Source organism: Natator depressus, chromosome 5 (assembly GCF_965152275.1).
Source record: "Natator depressus isolate rNatDep1 chromosome 5, rNatDep2.hap1, whole genome shotgun sequence".
NCBI classification, from domain to species: Eukaryota; Metazoa; Chordata; order Testudines; family Cheloniidae; genus Natator; species Natator depressus.
Window position 1 is genome coordinate 35,537,115 of NC_134238.1, and position 19,908 is coordinate 35,557,022.

The 19,908-nt window shown below is 43.2% G+C and overlaps 1 long non-coding RNA gene across 1 annotated transcript in view; it reads left to right on the forward strand.

The window, feature by feature from the left end:
- LOC141987333 (uncharacterized) overlaps positions 1–19,625 on the forward strand; it is a 26,414-nt gene extending 6,789 nt beyond the window's left edge. The window contains exons 2-3 of the long non-coding RNA XR_012639499.1: positions 12,831–12,875; positions 19,550–19,625. This is a non-coding gene — a long non-coding RNA (uncharacterized LOC141987333). The remainder of the gene's footprint in view (positions 1–12,830; positions 12,876–19,549) is intronic.
- Positions 19,626–19,908: the final 283 nt, after the last annotated feature.

Below are 19,908 nucleotides of genomic sequence, written 5' to 3' on the forward strand. Positions count from 1 at the left end.
AAAGTTTCAAAGCCATATTAAGTCAACATTCAGTTGTAAACTTTTGAAAGAGTTACAAACAACCCCCATTCCCAAGGCTTTTGTAACTCTGAGGTTCTACTGTAATATCTGAAGTAATCTGTAAACAAAAAATAAAACTGGTTTATTTTTATTTGGGTGCTGTTGCTGGGAGTTATCCAATCTGGGTTTCAGCTTACCTACTACCTATTTCCTCTCTCACCAGGACTCAGACTTTGCAGTGAGTTTTTTCTTAGTGACCCTCTCCTTTTGGGATTTGGTTCATTATTATTTAGAGTGTGTCACTGATATTATAATGACACTTATGTTGAGCTGGTTTCCCATTGGAATCCACCACAGCTTTAGCCCTGCACCATGTCCTCTGGGCTAACATGCAATGGAGAGGCTTGGGAGCTTGTAAAGTGGGGGATAATTGGCCTATCATGGGGTGTATAGAACCCATGTAGAACTGGCAACCAAAGAATTAATACAGCAATTGTTGGCCAGCACTGATTGGGAGCCCCATTGCAGATGGGAGAATAAAAGAGCTCAGAAGCAGAATGGTGGGATGATTGCCAGAGGAGCAAGCAAGCTAGGGAAAAATGATCCTGCCAGTAAGCTGGTGAGATGCTGCCCTAGAGTGACAACAGCCCAAAGCACGGATGACCAATGTGACAGGCTGCAGAAGCCTACAGAACCAATGGAGGCAAGAAGGGGCTCAGGGTAGAGCAGGAGAATTGTTGAGGACTGATTCTACCTGGCTGGCTTATGGGCCCTGAGCTGGAACCCAGGGAAGTAGGTGGCGTGGGTTCACCTACCTATCCCTCAACAGACAAAGGGGGTTCCAGACCCCTTGAGGACAAGGACCAGATAACCCCTGCCAAACATAAGGAGAAGTCCATGTGCTCCCGTAAAATGGGAATTAAGGTCCTTGCCTCCAGAATAGGCTTCACACAAGAAGGGTGGGCTGACAGCGTCCCACCCCCCACACTGATCTGAGCAGGCTCTGTGGAATGCCTTCTCTGACCAAAGGGACTGCTATTGCACTGGGGAACTAGCCCACAGGGCTTCATTAGGCTCTGGTAGAGGACTCCCAGGAGACATCTACCCTCCAGCTTCAGTGTAGACATTCGCTACAATGATGGAAGGGGTTTTTCTGTTACTGTAGTAAATCAACCCCCTCGAGAGGCAGTAGCTAGGCTGGTGGAAGAAGTCTTCCATTGAGCCAGCACTGTCTACACTGGAGATTAGGTAAGGCTTAACTATGTGTCTCTGACATCCCTGAGAGAAATAGTTAGGTCAACCACAGGTTTAGATGTTGACTAGGCCTCAGGGAGAAAAAGAGAAAAGAACACTTCTTTCACTCCTGGTTTTGTCCTCTGCTTTTGGTATCCATTGATTTTTGTTTTTGTTTTCTTCCGGTGCTTATTGTGGAATTCAGGATTACAGCATCCCAAGCAACAAATGTGGAGAGGCTCTGGTTGCCCTTTCAGTTTATAGATTGAAACAGCAGCCACAGAAAGAGGGAAGGCTGGGATGATTTCACTCCTTCCAGTCTCTTTTCATTACACCTGCATAGCCCATGAACACTTGAGCTTTGTGTAGGGAGAGCGTGGATTTCATCCTTTGTTTAGAGTTTAAGTGGGAGCTAACTTCCTGCTAGCTGCAAAACAAGCAGGTATTCTGGGACTCTTTTGCAAACATTTTTAGATGGGCAAAAAGAAAAGGAGTACTAGTGACACCTTAGAGACTAACCAATTTATTTGAGCTTAAGCTTTCGTGAGCTACAGCTCACTTCATCGGATGTAGCTTCATTCAGCTGTAGCTCACGAAAGCTCATGCTCAAATAAATTGGTTAGTCTCTAAGGTGCCACTAGTACTCCTTTTCTTTTTGCGAATACAGGCTAACACGGCTGCTCCTCTGAAACCTATTTTTAGATGGGTGATACTTTGGCCCTAAGTGATGAAACAGTGTCTTTCTAAGATGAGATATGGGGCAATAAAATCAAGAAAATGCTGAGTTGAGGCTATTGCATCAGCCTTAACAGTCCAGTTCTTTTTAGGGTTGTTGTAGCACAAAGCTCAGAGACTGTCAGAACCAGGAGTGTTTTCCTAAGTGTACTATATGTGCAACAATACCAAGGCACCAGGGATTCTAACACCCGATACAAAAATGAATGTCACTGGCTTTATAATGACGCTTATGTTGAGCTGATTTCCCAAAGGGAGCCACCACAATAACTACATATACAGATATGAGAAATTAAAGAAAATCTTGGAAGTTTCTAAACTGATTATATACATATATGCATCCGATGAAGTGAGCTGTAGCTCGCGAAAGCTTATGCTCAAATTTGTTAGTCTCTAAGGTGCCACAAGTACTCCTTTTCTTTTTGATTATATACTGAATATCCTGAAACTTTTCAAAGACACTTCTTGCTTACATGTAAAATGTTTCAAAATGTACCTAGTTGTAAAAATAAGGTAAACAAAATTTAAAATGAATGCTAAAGAATAAATAGAAGAGATTATGAAATGTACCTTTGTTAGTATATGAGTTGGACTCTCATACATAAATGCTTTAACAAGAACATCAGCTAGCTAATCAATTTACTGTAAATTTCATGTGCCCTGAGTTAGCAACCCAGTCAGTTTCTCTCTATAACTTATGGAAAATACAAAAATGCCATTATATGTTGGAAGTAGAGCTTATTCAATGTAGGATAGGCAAAAATAGAGAATGAACTAGTAAGTTACTGTTTGTTATTAGGAACACTTGAAAAAACCAAACCAAATGGATGGTTCTCTTTCTGAAATTTCAGATAGCGTATTCATTTTTCTAGGCAGTGTTTGTGTTTGTCCCAGGCCTGAAGAAGAGCTCTGTGTAAGCTCAAAAGCTTGTCTCTCTCACTGACAGAAGTTGGTCCAATAAAAGATATTACCTCACCCACCTTTTCTCCTATTCGTTATGGTCATTGCAGTTCCCTAATTGGAACAACACCACCGGAATTAAGCACAATGAACTCCTGATCTTACTTACATAAGTAGTCTCATTGACTTTAACAGGAACATCAAGAATAAGGGCTCCAGAACTTGCCCTATTTTTATTTGATTTTTATCTTTGATGTAAAGTAACTTAGGGAAGGTTTACTAAATAAGTTTATCTTTCAGCAGAGTAAATGATTTAGGCATCACTCATTCATGGTACATTTATAGGGCACCCACTTCATCTAGCTAGCTACATTGCATAGAAAGCAGCACTTTTCAATCAAAATGAATTGTTAAGTGTATTTCAGCATAAAGTTGTTTTAAACTAAGCTAGAGTTTGAGCCCCCTACTCCTAGCAATAACTACTTTAATAGGAAAGGAAAAATTAGTACTTAGTGGTGTATTTTTAGTTGAATTGTGGGTGAAATTCTGGGTATTTCCACCTCTTAATTTGCCCTTGCAACAAGGTAGTTGGAGGTGTAAATACCCAAGTTCAGCTGCAGGTGCAATCAACATGCAAATGTTGTAGGTGCAATACTTATGGCCTGTTTTTGTTTTGTTTTTCTTCTAAGCACTCACATGTGTCCTGAAGCCAATGGGAATTACAGGTGCTCAGCCCCTTTGAAATCAAGCCATTAGTGGCTACTTTCCCTTTGATTTAAATGACATTGGTCATTTTTTAACAGAGCCAAATCATGCTCTAGTTGTGTAAATAGACCCATTGACATCAATGGAACTACTATTGTAAGAGTTGCAGGATTTGGCCCATAGTCCTTTTTTCCTGGCCCAAGAAATGATAATATGTATTACCCTACTATTGTATCTTAGGCCCTGTCTACACTGGAAAATTTCTGCACAGTAAAGCAGCTTTCTGCACGGTAACTTATGAGGTGTGCACACTGCCAAGCCACTTAGTGCGCAGAAACTGCACAGTGCAGCGCTTTTAAAAAAAAAACTACTCCAACAAGAGGTATAGAGCTTTCTGTGCTGGGTTTACAGTGCCAGTGTAGACACCGTGCTCGATTACAGCGCTGTGATTGGCCTCCGGGAGGTGGCCCACAATGCCTGTTCTCACCTCTCTGGTCATTGGTTTAAACTCTACTGCCCTGACCTCAGATGACCAACTGTCATTGCCACCCCGTACATTCCTTTGGAATTTTGAAAGTCCCCTTCCTGTTTGTTGGGTGATGCGTGCAGTGGTCTCAGCACATCTTTCCAGGTGGCCATGCCTGCTCCACACAACAGGTGATCCCCTGCTTGGAGCAATGCCAAGCTGCTGGACCTCATCAGCATTTTGGGAGAGGAGGCTATCCAATCCCAGCTGCACTCCAGCTGTAGGAATTATGATACCTATGGACAGATTTCACGATGCATGACAGAAAGGGGCCATGACACATTGCAGTGCAGGGTCAAAGTGAAGAAGCTGCGGAATGCCTACCGTGAAGTGCAGGCGGCAAACTGCTGCTCAGGTGCTGCGCCCACGAGCTGCCGGTTCTACAAAGAGGTGGATGCGCTACTCGGTGGCGACCCCACCTCCTCTAATAGCCCTGGTCTCTGGCTGTTCAAACTCAGCCTCTAGGTGCTGAGCCTCTGTGGTCCAGCCCTGAGTGAAGTTTTCACCCTTCACAAATACTATGGAGCATACAGCACGCAGCTATAAGCGTAGGAATATTGTCATTGGCCAGGTCCAGCTTCCCATAGAGGCAGTGCTAGTGGGCTTTTAAGCAGCCAAAAGCACACTCAGTCATTCTGCACTTGCTCAGCCTGTTTAACCACTTCTTGCTGCTCTCAAGTTGCCCCATGTATGGCTTCATAAGCCATGGCGTTAAGGGATAGGCGGGGTCTCCCAGGATCACAAGGGGCATTTTGACTTCCCCTACGGTGATCTTCTGGTCCGGGAAGAAAGTCCCTGCTTGCAGCTTCTTGAACAGGCCAGTGTTCCGAAAGATGTGTGCATCATGCACCTTTCCAGAGCAGCCTGCGTTAATGTCTGTGAAAACCCATGGTGATCCACAAGCGCCTGGAGAACCATTGAGAAATACACCTTCTGATTAATGTGCTAGGTGGTCTGGTGCCAGAATTGGAATATGCCTGCCATCTATTGCCGCCCGCAGTTAGGGAAGCCCATTTGTGCAAAACCATCCACAATGTCACGCACATTGCCCAGAGTCATGGCCTTTCAGAGCAGGATGCGATTAAAGGCCCGGCAGGCTTCTGTCAACACGAGTCCAACCGTCAACTTTCCCACTCCAAACTGAGTAGCGACTGATCGGTAGCAGTCTGGAGTAGCCAGCTTCCACAGTGCAATTGCCATGTTCTTCTCCAATGACAGGGCAGCTGTCATTCTCCTGTCCATGCACTACAGGGCTGGGGCGAGCTCATCACACAGTCCCATGAATGTGGCTTTCCTCCTCCAAAAGTTCTGCAGCCGCTGCTCCTCATCTCAGACGTGCATCACAATGTGATCCCTCAACTCAGTGCTTGTTTCCTGAGCCCAAAAGCAGCGTTCCACTGTGGTCAGCCCCTCCGTGAATGCCACAAGCAACCTTGTGTCGTAGCTGCTACCCATGGAGAGATCAATGTCACACTCCTCTTGTCTTTGTAGTTTAAGGAATAACTCCACTGCCACTTGTGACATGTTAGTCTGAGTGAGCAGCAAACTGGTCAACAGTTCAGGATCCATTCCTGCAGACCGAAGAGACAGAGCGCGCAGTACACAAACCGTTGAAAGATGGTGCCAAATGCAGACGGAAGCACAGGGATTGCTGGGATACGAAGTAATACATCACGGAGCTTTGGGACAGGATCCAGAATGCCCTGTGACCCCCTCCGTTTTCCCATAACTCTTAGCAGCAGAAGAGGAAGAGGTGCTCTGTGGGATAGCTGCCCAGAGTGCACTGCTCCAAATACCGCTGCAAGTGCCGCAAGTGTGAACACGCTATTGCGCAGGCAGCTGACAGTGTGAACACACAACAGCGGTTTCCCTTCGGCGCTCTCTGAGTGGCGCTGTAACTCTGGGCACTGTAACTCTGCCAGTGTAGACATGCCCTTAATGTCTCTTGGGATTGTGACTGTAGTGTATAGGAATTAAGTGTTTTCACGTTTTTATCTTGAACAGTTTAACATTTTGAACATAGAGCTGGATGATAATTTAATGAAAACTTTGACGTGAGCACTGTCAATTTGTATTATGGTCGTGCCCAGAGACTCTAACTGTGATTAGGTCCCCATTGTATAAATACTCTTCAGTTTGTTTTACCATTCCTAACACAAGTAGAATGCATCTCAAAATAAATGCTTTAAAATGATCAGTCAAAGCAATAACACCCTATTCTTCGGCATTGGGAGCTTTCCCTCAGCAGCCTTCTGGATTAGGCCCTATATTAACTCAGAATTAATCCTTGGGCTGGCTTGCTTGAGGGCTTTGTACCAGATTCTTTGGTTCAACTTGACTGTGTGTTTAGGCTGCTTGGATCTTTAGTTTGAGATTAATATTTTGCACCAGCTTTATTGTATGGCACTTACATCCTTAATGACAATCTCTCTATAAATGTATAAAATATATTTAATTTTTTTTACTATTTGTTTAATAGCTGAGCTATTTTGCTTTCTAGTTTTCCTGTGTAAGTGTCTGGTATTGTACACACAAGATGAATGAAAGACTAAGAACTTTGAATTGCCTGCCAAAACCCATTCTTAATCTTTGTTCTCACTCTTCTGTACATAGGCCAACGTGGAACTCTTAATCATTTAATTTCCAATTCATTCTATACTTTTCTTATTAAGCAATGTTTGACTCTAGGATTTTTGTTAAATTTATTGGGTTGTTTTTTTTTTTTAAAGAGATTCCGGGTTTTTCACTTATGCTTCAGTATTTCAATATTTTCTTTACCTTATTTTTAATTTATAAATTTACTGAGATAGACAATCCCTCAGCCTGGAATAGGTTCATTTCTATGTCTCATCACTCCCCTTAAAGTCTCTAGTCATATCTAAAACCAAACTGAGCCTCAGATTATATACTGTTTCTGGAATACTAAATTTAAGGAAATTGTTATATGCTTGCAATGATTTTTAATTCATTTTAAAAAAGCCAACATACTATATACAGTTCTTCTAATTCATTCTGAAAAATGGGATACTTTGCTTTACTCTTAAATCTCGATGTCTGTCTAAATTCTCCCTGGCTTATCCCTTGCTCATGTCATCACTGGTTGAAAGGGTGTTTAAAGGTTTTTGAGCATCTGTGGCAAAAATTTTGGTTTATTCTTCAAAACTAACATAGCAGGAGAACTCTTCACAGAAGATATCACTGCCTTGCCTAAATCCATTCATTACCTGAACATAATCTCAGAAGGGTTGTTGTTATAACCTAAACCAGTAGTTTTCCATGACAGACATCACGTTCAGCACAGCCTACATAATTTCAAAAGCTGTTTCTGTTCTATTTAGATTACTTTAGTGCTTTGTTTTGAGCCTCTGCTATTAAATGTCTATTGCTCAAGGCAAGTTGTTTGTCAGCACGGTGTATTATAACATCTGTGTGGTGATGGCACTAAAACTTATTTTATAGCCCAATATGTTCAGTTCTCTCAGTATTACTGTGATTTAGATGACATTGAGCCTGATCTTTTACTAGTTTTATCTTGCTAAATTCAAATAAGATACTAAACTGCTTTTTCTGTTTACCAGACATTTTCTCATATATATTTTTTGCTGTCAAATCACCAATCTATGTCGCTAGGACACAATATTTTGGAGCTAAGCTCTATTCTGTACAAGAATAGAACATTTTATTACCATGTATACTAAAGTATAGCACCCCAGAACACTGGTAGGCTGAACTTTACTCCCTCCAATAGGAAGGCTCTGGGATTCTGACTAATACTACTTTTCTTAAAAAATGGAAGATGGGACATTTTCAGTGAGATTTGGGCACATAACTGCGTTGAACTCCCCAATGTATTGCTTTAATTGTTTACATTGACATTGCCTTATAGATTTTAAATGTTTGTAAATGATCCAAAACTCAGGAGCAAACATTTCCCATCCACTGTCTTTATGGAACCTTCCAAACTTCACAATCTATTATCTAAACTGTCAGGAGTTCTGTGGGTTATAAACAAATGTTAACATGCAGTCAAGAAACTACCAAATATCAAAAGTACTCATTCAGAATAAATATACATTCCCACCTGCTTATCAAGTGATAGACCTGGACATGATCCTGCAAATTGCTGAATGCTTCATGCAAGGAGATGACTACTGTTAACTCCCACTGAATTAACTGGGAATTTGGAGTGTTCAGCACCTCTCAGGAGGCGCAGACCTTGCAGGATCAGGCCCTTAGACGCCAGGGGTATTCTATGCTGTGCCCATAAGAGGCACATCCCCTTGGTCAGAGCTTGGGAGGATTTACCAAAGGCAGTCTTATGGCTATCTTTCACAGTGCTTCCACAATACCTTCCTTATAGCCTTGTATGAGGCTTTTAGTTCTCTTTTATGCCTTTTTACCCTGCATACAGGGACCAGAGCAGAGATGGGACTTTCACCAGAGAGATGGAAATAAATGAAGAGCTAAATCTTTTCCATTTCCCCAGGTGATGTGCTTTAGCTGCAAGCAAATCAATATGACAGTGACTCCATCATGAAAGCAGGAGAGCATAACTGACAATGAACCTGAGCTAAACACAACTGTTGCATAACAGATTAGGAAATTTTTGAAGTCTGCTATTCATGGATGGAAACCTGACTTGGGAATCGAAATAAATATTTCATCCTCATCCCTGTTTTCACCCAAGAAACATTAACGCCTGATTACATTGAAATGAATGGGAAAACTCCCATTGACTTCAGCAGCAACTGGCTTATGCCCATAACGCATTCACCCCCTAAATTATCTTCTAAGAAGTACCTGATCAGTCGAGACCAGCATGTGCCTTAGGAGAAAGTAGGGGATGGTGCACAGCTGCATTGCCCCAGTGGCGCTAACAGAGTCCTTCCCTTCAAAGTCCCCAGTGTGCAGCGTGGGTGCACTGGCTGTACTACTCTTTGGTACAGTGCAGTCTGTGTCCCTACTGCTCTCAGCCTGCTCTGAATCCCTGAGGGCGAGGGAAGCATGGAGGGAGCAGTCCTTGTACCCCCTCCAGCGAAGGAACTGTGATTGTTGCTGGCCCTTTTATAGATTGTGGAGGTGGAAGGCTTCTGTACAAGGACCTGGGCAATAGGACCTTAAAATTCCAATGCCTGGAAATTGCTTTCAGGCCTAAGATTTGGAGATTTTATATTTACTTCTAGAAGTAAAGTTACACTCCACTGCAAGTGTGACTGGAGCATACACACGGTGGAGCAAACACTAAGCGCTGGGTACAATTAGGTCCCTGAATCGAATGGCAGTCTCATGTCCTTTCTTTGTATTTCCTCTCCTTACTTCCAAGAGTGCAAATTAAAAAGGGACAATTTATGGGCAAAGAATGGACATGTCTGAAAGAAAAGGTGTGAACCTCAGCATGCAATTACGGCCTGGATGTGTGCTTGTTGGGCAGGAACTATCTCGTTGTTACATATGCCTGCAGTGCCTAGTACAAAGGGGCTGGGACTTCCAGGTGCAACTGCAATGCAAATAATTAGATACATGCTCCTTTCTTTGCCCATGCTCCTGCTAAAAGGCAATACTCTCATTATTTCAGGATTCATATATTCTAAGGCCAGAAGGGACTATTGTGGTCATCTAATTTGAACCCCTGTCTAACACAGGCCATAAAACTTCAACAAAATAATTGCCAGAGAAGATTTTTAGAAGGGAAGTGGCGCGGGTCAAAGGGTGTGCTGGCCGCCCTTCCTGCAGCCCCCATTGGCCTGGAGCGGCGAACCACAGCCAGTGGGAGCCGCGATCAGCCGAACCTGTGAACGCGGCAGGTAAACAAACCGGTCCGGCACTCCAGGGGCTTTCCCTAAACAAATGGCGGACTGGCTTTGAGAACCACTGATCTAGATCGTTCTGAATCAGTGATCTCTCCTCTTCTTTTTTTAAACACTCCCCCAATTTGTGTGTCATCTGCAAACTTTATCAGTGAGGACTTTTTTTTCTTCCAGGCAGGGATTAATTTGTGCTAGAACGTGCCAGGGCTGAGCCTCAGCACCCCTAGGCTTAGCAGTTCATAGCCCCAGCACCTCTGGGCTTGTTGCATCAGTTATGAAAGTAAAAAAGTTGCTTGACCCATGGCCAGGGGCAGCAGGTTTGTATAATTTTTGGTGGTGCCCAGAATGGGTCCAAGTCCTACCCCCCCCCACCCCCACACCCCTGCTTTGTAAGCTGATTATATATATATATATATGTAAAAATGGACTGGAAACAGTAAGCATTTAACAGTTTCCCTATATTGCACAATGTGGGGGGTGAGGGCTCTGGCTGGGGTGAGGGCTCTGGGGTGGGGCTGGGATGAGGGGTTTGGGGTGGGGAAGGGGACTAAGGGCTAGGGCAGAGGGTTGGGGTGTGGGGGGTGAGGGCTCTGGTTGGGGGTGAGGGGTTTGAGGTGTGGGGGGGCTCAGGGCTAGGGCAGAGGGTTGGTGGGGGGGTGAGGGCTCTGGCTGGGGCTGAGGATGAGGGGTTTGGGAGGGGGCTCAGGGCTAGGGCAGAGGGTTTGGGTGTGGGGGTGAAGGCTGCAGGGTGGGGCAGGGGATGCGGGGTTCATAGCACAGGATGGGGCTCAGGGCTTGGGCTGAGGGTTGGGGTGCAGGCAGGGGAGTCCTCCTCTCTGGCCCCAGCCCCCTCCCCCCCCAGCAGCACACTCACCCGGCACCGTCACTGCACATGCTCCTAGGGGCCAGGCCCCTCTCAGGTCCAGGAAGCCCCCTCATCCCATCTGTGATGGGGGGCCGGGGGGGAGCTGCCATCACATGTGCGCCTCCTCCCTCTGCAGGCAGCTGCGCTGCCACCGCAGCCTGCCACTGGCACTGCTCCCTTTTGTAGCTGGCAGCTGCTGGCGAGGGAATGCAATGCAGAGCGGCAGGGCAGCCACCTGCTGCCCAGGGCACAGGCAGGGATGCTCTGGGGGATGTGCACAGGGGGCAGCCGTCGGGGGACACTCCAGGGGATGCACATGGGGTGTGAGGCCCAGAACATTGGTGGAGCCGGGCCCCCGGGCCCTAAATTTGCTGAAGCACGGGCACCATTGCCCCCTATAACTCACCGCCCCTGGCCATGGCACCTAATTGCTTGAGTCCCAGCACCTCTTTCATTACAAATTAAGCACTGCTTCCGGGTCATTAATAAAGATGTTAAACAGCACAGACCCAAGAACTGATCCCTGTGGGACCACAGTGCAAACAGATCTGCTCAATTACTATTACAGTTACTTTTTGAGACCTATCAGGGTCAGGGACCGCAGTGGTCCTTGCCTGATAATTGCTTTTTTGCTTTGCACTTCAAGCCTATTATCATTGTAACCTTTGACACATGGATACATATGTAAAACTTTATCTAACAGCAAACCTTTCAGTTGCCTTTCTGGATGAACAACAGCATAAAGTATGCTATTGAGAAGTAATTATTGTAAACATCTTTAATAAAGGTAAAAACTTAAATCTCCTTCAGTGGTGTTTTTTTAATACATTCACCTTAAGGGAATGAATCAAGTTGCCATATGGAAAGATATTTCACTAGGATCCCATACATACATTTCACAAGAATATTAACAACCACTGTGGCTGCAGCTTTTAAGACCTCACATGAGATTTTTGGTGAACCAGAATGTAGGTATTAGAATCAAGATATTACTGTAACCCTCTTGCCAGTTGACAGTAAGGGATTCTTGGGTCTCACTGGGTTTGCTCATTCTCCTTAGTGGAGCCTGTCAGTTAGGCTGTGTGCCTGACTCCTCCAGGGGCCAGTCAGCCCCCCTATTTTCCATGTAAGGGACTTGGGTTTGGTTTTGGAACTTGCTCACTAACTTTAGTCCAAAATAACCTTTTTAAAAGACCAACCTCACAAACAAAATAAGAGCTATAGATACCCTGACAGCAATAAAGGCCCAATCCTGCAAAGACTTATGTATGTGCTAACGTTGTGAGTAGTACTATTGAAGTCTATGGGACAGCCTGCAATGTGTAAAATTAAGTATGTGCATGTTTGCAGTCCACATGGAGAACCACCCCGCAGCACAATAAAATAGCAAAAATCAACATTACAGTAAAATATGAAAACACAGTTGAGGGGGTTCTGTGTGAGCAATGATATTTTTGGGGAGATGAGGAGAGTGCTAAACCCTGTCAGGTTAATTTTTGATTGGCCAATTTTGGCTACTTAGGTGGAGTGATGCAGCTCGATTTAAAACAGGCACCCTTTAAATGTGTGTATATAAATTTGCAAGAAATAAGAGGAGATTTCAGTTTTAAACAGGAATTGATTCTATTTAGAGCCAGATAAACAGGTGTATAGATTTATACATACAGATTTGTAAGGTGAAAGTAATGACATATAGGGACCAGGTTTTCTGTTTAATACACATTATCTTATTTTACTTTGTACACATGTAAGGTAAACCTATGCACTGTGTAATGAATGAGGTAACAGGATATTTTTAATTTTTATTATGTTTCCTTTTTCTGATAAAATAATTAATAACTTTTTAATTTAATGGAAATTGTGTCCTTTGTCATCAAATACCTCTTAGTACTGTTCACAAATAGGTTAATTTCCATATGTAGACTTATTTGGAAGGGGGGGGTGTGTGTGTTTTTAAAAAAAAAAAAAAAAAAAAAACCCTTGATTTTTGTTTTGTTTGTTGTTGTTGCTGGGTAATCTAATGCCACTCAAGCCAGTCTCTCTTCCAATTTATTGTAAGGAAGCATGAAGCCTGGGTTGGAGGCAAGACCAGAAAGAAAATAAGGTAAAGTCTATGTAGAATATCGAATCGGAGAAATACAATGACCTATGTAAAAAGATATTCTTATTCTCAATAAATACCAGACATGAAATTGTCCCTTTAAAACTTCATACCTTATATGACACCTGAAAGATTAACAAAAATATCTCTCTCTCTCTTTTAAGAAAGGGAGGTTTGGGGTTTTCTTTAAAGAAACTTTAAGGTCAAAAGTAAGGAAATAAATCCTTTACCTGTATCATTATCTTCCTGCAGGACAAAATCTCTACAGAGATCCCCTGGCAAGAATCTCCACATGCTGTTTCATTGGGAAGTGTAGAAAAGGCTAAGGGGCCTGCCCCTGAGTTTGGCAGGATCCCTAGGAAACCGTGCAGATCTCTGGCATCCAAGATGGGTTAGGGCCTTTAAAACAAGTTCCCATGCCTCTGCACCAACCCTGGTTCCTGGTACCCCTTCTGTCTCTTGCTTCCTGACAGTGCTATTCCATTGGAGCCATGCTACCAAGAAAGTGCCACAGCTGCTTTCAGAGACCCTGGGAAAAGATAACAGCCAGTTGTTATATGATCTCTTCCAGACAACCTTCCTAGGATTGGAGGGGGATGATGTGTTCTTTCGCTCTCTGTACGCCTAGCCTGCAAACACCCACTCCAAGGTTCCCAGTCCCTGTCCTCTCCCTTGACCACAGTGGGAAAGCACAGTATTTGCCCCATGCTCTTTATGTGGTGAAATTGTCTGTGCTGCCTTTGTATTTAAAAGCGTGCCCATCCATGAGAATTTATTCGCCCAAGACTTTTTCTGATCTCTCTCCTTCCTGTATGCTCCACATGCTTCTGAATGTCCCTGTAAAACAGTATTGAGCCAGGAGAACAAAATATGTTTCTCATGATTTATAATAGCATTTTAAAGGTCTAAATAATGTAACATAATAAAACATTGTTTTTAATTTCTTTCCCCATGTCAGTGCTCTGCCTCAGTGCCTTTCACTGCACAAATTAGCTTTATAATTTGTATTATTTGCTGGCATAGTAGGCCAAATTCATCCCTAGTTTAGTGTAGTTCCTCTGAAGGCAAAAGAGTTATGACAGAGATTAATCTGCTCCCATGGGAGTTGGAACAGCTACGGTCATTGTTATTTCTAGCAATTTCACATCAGTGGTAATTTTTCTTAATTTTCCTGTATAAGCATATAGCCGGTTTTACCACTTTTTTTGAGCATACTTTTAAAAAAGTTAATGCACGCTATGGGATATATCTTCAGATTGACTTTAGCTGAGTATCAACTTTTTGTACCTGAAACTATTTGTGTTTGCATTTTAGATCCTTTACACAAATCTATATGCACTGTGAGTAGTCCCCTTACTTCAATGGGACTAGTTCAGTACTCACAATGTATAAAATGAAACATCAAGGGAGAAATCTGGCCACACTGAAGTCAACGGAAGTTTGGTCATGGACTTCAATTGGGCTAGGATCTAACCCCAAATTGTTGCAGGTTTAATGTCCTGGTTTGCACTAGAGTAGAAATGTCATATTTTGTTTTAACAAATTAATATAACATAAATCAAACAATTTCCTCTTAATATTTTCTAAAGTAATTTCCACTGCAGGCAATCAAAAGCTTTTTGTATGGCTAGTATTATTAACATAATCACAGAAAATATAATAACAATATGTTAAAGAGTGCAAACACTAACTTGGTGGAAGGATTAATTTAGAAGAGATGCAGAGCCTTTTGCTGTCTCTCTGTTTTTGATAAATCCACACTGCACAATGCATGCAAAGCCACACAGCACTCAAAAATGGCGAGATGTGATCCAAAGCCCATTGAAATCAATAGAAAAATTCCCATTGACTTAAATGTACCTTTGGTGGGCTGACACTACTGCTTTTCCTGAGTGTAATTTTACTGTTACTTTGTGCTCTCCTCCTCCTCCTCCCTGTTGTCATATGCTGAGACTGCAAACTCCTTGGCGGCAGGGACTTGTTTTTATGATGTGTGTGTATGTCTATAGTGTTTAGCACAATTGTCTTGACTCATGACTTAGGCCTCTAGGTGCTATTGCCATACAAATTACTACTAACTGCGCTAAATGTGTTAGATTCATTACAGCTTAGCCTATATGTTGTTGTGTTGACAAATACTTTTAATAACAAAACGGTGGCGGGAGCTTTAGGCCTATGGAATGTATGCCATTGTATTTTTGCTCTACCACTGGCCCCATTCCTGATTTACAGTCAACCTGCTAGATAGAGCACTATCCTTGATTCCTGTACATGGGTTCTTTAAGACTCTGGTGACAGCAACCCACAGAAGAGACTGAATTCCTTAGTGACTTTCCATCTTCCGTTTGGAAAGCTGAACTTTTATGGCACTAGTAGTTGAAAATCAAACACCAAAACCTACATAATCTCACAGTTTTAGGGAGTGGAATGAGGTTGCGGAAAGTTGGGAGGTAGCCGGAAAGGGGGTGAGGAGGGAGCTGGGTGTGGTTCTGAATGTGTTAGTTTGTATAGTGCCTCAAAAAACAAACAAACAAACAAAAAAAAAGCAAGGTGATTCCTGCTGGACAGTGAGAGCTCTGTTTTTCAAGATGCTTGATATCTAAAAAAAAAACAAAACAAAAAAAACAAAACCCAATCCTGTAGATCTTTTAGACAATACTTCCATTGATGACAGCGGGCGTTTTGGCTAAGCTACAAACTGCAGCATTAGACCCAAAAGCTATCAATGCAGAACTCAATGTACATGGAATTGAAAGTGTCTCTACAGAATATTTAAAGACTTTTAATAAAATTGAGGTTAACTACTCAGCATTGATTTGAAATAAAATTAAGCTGCATAGCTATCTGAGCGTAGTCCTTTTCTAATGTTTAAAGAGAAGTACTTTACATTTTTTTCACTTTCTAATTTTCTCTGGTTTTTATTCTTTTACATAATAACTTTATCAAATAATATAAAAATGATCAATTTTGGCAGCATGTACTTTTTCATAATAAGTTTTAAAAAACTTGGCAGGATTTAGAAGATGTTTTAAAATCAGCCTATGCAGTGATGAGTTGCCAAAATCTTAACAATCGGTTCCCTCCTCATCCCATGAGGGGGTCGTGCCCCGACCGCTGGGACTCCTGCCCCATCCAATCCCCCATGTTCCTTGACGCCCCCCTCCCCTGTCCCCTGACCGCCCTCAGAACCAGGCAGGAGGGTCTCATGGGCCACAGTAGTGGGTGCCCAGCCCGCCCCTAAGAGCCAGAGGGACCTGCTGGGGGGCGAGGTGGGGAGTCCCGGCAGTGCTTACCTGGGGCAGCTCCCGGGAAGCTTCCGGCAGGTCCCTCTGGCTGCTGGGGGGGGAAACGGGGGGAGCGACCGTTCCCCCCACTGATCACATCAAAAGTGGTGCCTTATGCACCGACTCCGTGGGTGCTCCAGGGCTGGAGCCCCCAAGGGGAAAATTTGGTAGCTGCCCCCACTGGCAACTCCCCACCCCGCACCTGGCCCCAGCTCATCTCTGCTCTGCCTCCTCCCCTGAAGGCCCACCCCCCGCAGCTTCCCGTGAATCAGCTGTTCACGCGGGAAGCTGGGGAGGGCTGAGAAGCAGGTGGTGGCTTCGTGTTCAGGCCCAGGGAGGCAGAGGTGAGCTGGGGCGGGGAGCGGCTCCCCTGTGCGTCTCCCGGGTTATCTGCTGTGGCGCGGATGGCCCTCCTCGCAACCCCCCTGCCCCAGCTCATCTCTGCTCCGCCTCCTTGAGCCTCAGCGCGAAGCCGCCGCCTGCTTCTCAGCCCTCCCCGGCTTCCCGCGTGAACAGCTGATTCGCGGGAAGCCAGGGGGGCAGAGAAGCAGAGCGGGGCGGTGCGTTCAGGGGCGGAGGTGGAGTGGAGGTGAGCTGGGGCCTAAGGCACCATTTTTGGCACGGGCTTCTAAATTTAAAAACCGGTTCCAGCAAACTGGTGCTAACTGGCTCCAGCTCACCACTGAGCCTATGTCAAGGTTCCTTCCCCACTCTGAACTCTCGGGTACAGATGTGGGGACCTGCATGAAAGACCCCCTAAGCTTATTCTTACTAGCTTAGGTTAAAAACTTCCCCAAGGTACAAACTTTGCCTTGTCCTTGAACAGTATGCTGCCACCACCAAGTGTTTTAAACAAAGAACAGGGAAAGAGACCATTTGGAGACATCTTCCCCCAAAATATCCCCCCAAACCCTACACCCCCTTTCCTGGGGAAGACTTGATAAGAATCCTCACCAATTGGTACAGGTGAACACAGACCCAAACCCTTGAATCTTAAGAACAATGAAAAAATCAAATCAGGTTCTTAAAAGAAGAATTTTAATTAAAGAAAAGGAAAAAAAATCACCTTTGTAAAATCAGGATGGTAAATACCTTACAGGGTAATCAGATTCAGAACAAAGAGAACCCCTCTAGGCAAAACCTTAAGTTACAAAAAGACACAAAAACAGGAATATACATTCCATCCAGCACAGCTTATTTTACCTGCCATTAAACAAAAGGAAATCTAACACATTTCTAGCCAGGTTACTTACTAACTTAACAGGAGTTGGAAGGCTGCATTCCTGATCTGTTCCCGGCAAAAGCATCACACAGACAGACCAACCCTTTGTTCCCCTCCCTCCAGATTTGAAAGTATCTTGTCTGCTTATTGGTCATTTTGGGTCAGGTGCCAGCTAGGCTACATTAGCTTCTTAACCCTTTACAGGTGAAAGGGTTTTGCCTCTGGTCAGAAGGGATTTTACAGCACTGTATACAGAAAGGTGGTTACCCTTCCCTTTATATTTATGACAGGCTATTATATAGGAACTTATAACAATTTTAAGCTATTAAAAGGAACTGCAAATAATGGAGAACATAAAATCAAATTCAAATGATAAAAATACTTGCCAATATCTATTTTAATGACAATTACACATAATTTTCTGTTTAATTTTTCATTTTATTAATTGCAGAATCATTTTACCTTTCCTTAAATCATACTTTCATCTTCACAGCTTTATATTGAAATAATTTTACCTGAAAATGTGATTTCAAATTGTCAGGAAGTTTAACCAGATATTTTACAGTTGCCAAAGTTACCAATAGTTCTAAAATAGATACAAGTAAAATAATTTCAAATTAATTGAACACATTTTCCTATACAGATATAAACTGTAACTATTTTTTAATCTAATTTATAGAAACCTAATGAAACCTCTCAATGCTTTTTTAAATTTAAATCACAAGAATTAAGATATTGTTTTCCCAATCTCAAAGTCCAGTTGGTGAAGGTTTCTCACCCTATTGCCCTTAATAGCTCTGCTTAAATTTCCTGTCAACTCCTGCTATCTTTTGTTAGAATCAGGGTACGTCTATACTACCCGACGGATCGGCAGGCAGCCATCAATGCGGTGGGGGGGAGGGTGTCGATTTATCGTGTCTAGTCTAGACGTGATAAATCAACCCCTGAGCTCTCTCCCATCGACTCCTGTACTCCAGCGCCACGAGAGACACAGGCAGAGTTGATGGGGGAGCGGCAGCTGTCGACTCACCATAGTGAAGACACCGTGATGAGTAGGTCTAAGTACGTCAACTTCAGCTACGCTGTACACTGGTCCTGAAGCAGCTGGTCTGCTTCCATGGGATCCCAAGGTGTAGGCCTCAATCCTGCAAACACTTACATACATGCTTAACTTTAATAATAAAATGCAACTAACTCATGTGGCTATACTTAAGCACATGCATAAGCGTTTGCAGGCTCAGTTCCTGAATTGCCTTTAATTCCCCCTTATGGTTATGGTCCTTAGCTGGAAGAAAATATAGGTTTGATCATAACCTTTAAGAAAAGGTTTAGGACTCATTCATCTGTAGATCTCCGCTTCAGGATGCCATGAATTTATTTGTGGAGCTACCTCCTTAATCCATGTTTTTACAAGTGATGACCAATTTTGGCACCATTAAGCTAAACACTGGGAATGCCCCATTTTTAACTACAAATCACTAATATTTTTTGGCAAGCGGGATATATAACAAAGAAAGAATGTTGCTGATTTTGTATTTAACTGGAAGTATTTGAAGGAAGTACTTCTTCACATAATCTACAGTCAGCGCATGGAGCTCGTTGACAGGGGATGTTGTGAAGGCTAAAACTATAATTGGGTTCAAAAAAAAATTACATAAGTTAATGGAGGATAGGTTCATCAATGGTTATTAGTCAAGCTGGTCAGGGATGCAACCGTATGCTCTGACTGGGAGAAGCTGGGACTGGATGACAGCGGAAGGATCACTTGCTAATTGCCCTGTTCTGTTGATTCCATCTGAGGCATTTGGCTCTGGCCACTGTGGGAAAATGGGATACTGGGGGAGGTGGACCACTGGTCCGATCCAATATGGCAATCCTTATGATGGTATCTGAGTTCTAAGATAGGTGTATGGTTTTGCTTTAGGGGCATTGGAGATGTTAGGGAATGTCATGAATGAATCCATGGAGTTTGCATGGTGCACAAAGCTGTGATTAGAAAAGGAGTACTTGTGGCACAAGTACTCCTTTTCTTTTTGCGAATACAGACTAACACGGCTGCTACTCTGAAAGCTGTGATTGTGTGTGATTGAGAAGTGTGCTGTGAAGTGATAGAAAATATGTTGTGCCCTAATGAGGATTGCTTCCTTCACTTTCTGTTTTATTCTTTTCAGAGCAAGATCCTTACTGAAGAAAAGCAACAAGAAGAAAAATAGATGGAAACAAAATTAAAAAGTGTTTATATGGCAGAGTGAATTACAGTAGAACCTCAGAGTTTCGAACACCTCTGGAATGGAGGTTGTTTGTAACTCTGAAATGTTTGTAACAAAACGTTGTTTTCAAAATTTACCATTGACTTAATAATACTGCTTTGAAACTTTACTGTGCAGAATAAAAAAGTTGCTTTCCCTTTATGTCTTAGCAGTTTATGTTTAACACAGTACTGTACTGTATTTGCTGTATTGGCTCCATTCCTCCATGAATCAATACACATTTGAATAAACTATCCCATCAGTAGAGGCATAAATAATGT